Here is a 2816-nt window from a genome sequence, read left to right on the forward strand (position 1 = left end):
TGGAAAACAGTGTGGCCATTCCTCAAGGATCTAGAACAAGAAATACCATTTGACCCAGTAATCCCATTACTGGGGATATACCCAAAGGATTATGAATCATTCTACTATAAAGACACAGGCACATGTATGTTTATTGCAGCACTGTTCACAACAGCAAAGACTTGGAACCAACCCAAATGCCCATCAATGATAGACTGGATTTAAAAAATGTGGCACATATACACCATGGGATACTATGCAGCCATAAAAAAGGATGAGTTCATGTCCTTTGCAGGGACATGGATGAAGCTGGAGACCATCATTCTCAGCAAACTAACACAGGAACAGAAAACCAAACACCACATGTTCTCACTCATAAGTTGGAGTTGAACAATGAGAACACATGGACACAGGGAGCGGAACGTCACACACTGGGGCCTGTCAGTGGGTTGGGCTTGGGGGGGGATAGCGTTAGGAGAAATACCTAATGTAGATGACGGGTTGATGGGTGCAGCAAACCACCATGACACGTGTATACTTGTGTAACAAACCTGCACGTTCTGCACATGTATCCCAGAACTTAAAGTACAATTTTAAAAAGAAAGAAAGAAACGCATTCTCTCAGGGAGTGTAGTTTGGCCAGACTAAGAATTGGCCAGTTTTGAGACAGGCAGTTTCTGCCCAGTCAGTAAGGCCCCAGATGCCAGAGCATTAAGAATACACAAAATAAGAAAATATTGTTAACACAGAGATTCAGACAAACTGGAATTGAGAAACATTTTTTAAAATACTCAAATTGTTAAGATTATGACAGTCATGGGAATATGTAGAAACTGTTCCAGACTGAGGGAAAAAAAAGAACTGACAATTAAATGCAATGTGTGAAGTAGATACTTTTTTAAAGGACATTGCTGGAAAAATTGATGACATGTGGATGGGATGTGAGTATTATATGGCAGCAGGGTATCAGTTTCTGATTTTGATGGTTGTATTGTGCTTATATGGAAGAATACCCTTGTTTTCATGAGATTAAATTGTATATGGGGGCCGGACGGTAATCCCAGCACTTTGGGAGGCTGAGGCAGGTGGATCACCTCAAGTCAGGAGTTTGAGACCAGCCTGGCCAACATGGCGAAACACCATCTCTACTAAAATTACAAAAATCAGCTGGGCATGGTGGCTCATGCTTGTGGTACCAGCTACTGAGGAGGCCGAGGAAAGAGAATCTCTTGAACCCAGTAGGCAGAGTTTGCAGTGAGCTGAAATTGTACCACTGCACTCCAGCCTGGGTGACAAAGTGAGACTCCGCCTCAAAAAATAAAAATATAAAAATAAAATAAATAAATTGTCCTGGGGGATTTTTTTTTGTAATGTGCTTGCAACTCTTCTGCAAGTGTTAAAAATTTTCGAAATAAAAAAAGAAAACATAAAAGAGTAAAGGAATATTAAATCAGTACATAAATTTAGTAAATATTCTTATAACTAATATCGTGAATTTTGAGTTTTTATTATTTACCACTGCTTCACACATATTATCACATTTGTTTTACAGCATGACTACAGGTGCTTCAGTTTCCAGTGTGCAATGACAGGGAAACAAGTTAAGGGAGTGTGGATGGGTGGATCTCAGCCAAGTAGAAATGCTAACCAAGACTCAGACTGTTCAGGATAAACACCTCAAAAGTTAGTAACCTAAAATAGGATAAACCACTTCATTCCACCCAAAAGTAGGCAAAAGAAAGGGACAAAGTGAGAAGCAGGTGGAAACTTCAAGGAAGTTTAGGAATACAGACAAGACCCCACCACTGCCTTGTCACCAGGAGATTCTTCTTTTCTTATGTGGACAGAGCCAAACTCTCTTTCACCATTCCAGCCCTGTATTTCCAGAGTTGAAAACTGCCTGTGACTACAGTCTGGCTATGAATTTCCCACCAATCTTCCCACTGCTTTTTCCTTAGTTGGATCATTAAAAAGTATTGGAAAAAGAATTACCAGCAGGCTGATTTTCACTGATTCCTGAATTGAGGAAGGCCTGGCTTCTCTCTGGGCTTTGATATTTGAGAAAAGTCTACATTTAGCTTGTTTTCTCTTGGTTTTATCTGAACAATGTAACAAGCTCCTGTACTAGTTTTCCAGAATGTTTCTCTGTATCACCATTCCTTCCTATACCTTATATTCCTGAGGATCAGCAAAAACCTTAACTCCTTCAAGAGATATTAAAATATTATAAGCCAGGCCTTCTACTCCAATGGCCTGGACTTAATTTTCGGAGCAGATGCAATTGATCAGGGTAAAGGAATTATCTGCACATCAATTAAAACCATATATTAATTGTGACAGCATAATGCTTCCACTGCTACACATATCCACTTCCTGTAACATAGCACAACCCATATCCACTCCTGGAGACCACAGCATTCATTTCTTCATCAACAATTTCCTGAGCACCTACTACAAGCTCCGCAATATACTAAGGACTTAGGATGTACCAGTGAGCAACAACAGAAATAAATAACTGCCCACTTGGTCTATATCTAGCAGAAGAGACAATTAATAATCAATGAATACAATTAACAAGCAATTATGCAGGAAGGTAATACATGCTATAGCAAAAAGAAAAAAAAAGATCAGGCTAAGCGGAATTGGAATTACTGGAATTGGATCAGGCTAAGGGGAACTGGAATACAATTAACAAGCAATTATGCAGGAAGGTAATACATGCTACAGCAAAAAAGAAAAAAAAAAGATCAGGCTAAGGGGAACTGGAATTACTGGGTTTGAGACATGCAAGTCACCACTTAAAATCAAACTAATAACAAAAGGGGGTTTTATTTTGT

The sequence above is a fragment of the Macaca fascicularis genome, chromosome 12 (genome assembly GCF_037993035.2).
Source record: "Macaca fascicularis isolate 582-1 chromosome 12, T2T-MFA8v1.1".
Lineage (NCBI taxonomy): Eukaryota > Metazoa > Chordata > Mammalia > Primates > Cercopithecidae > Macaca > Macaca fascicularis.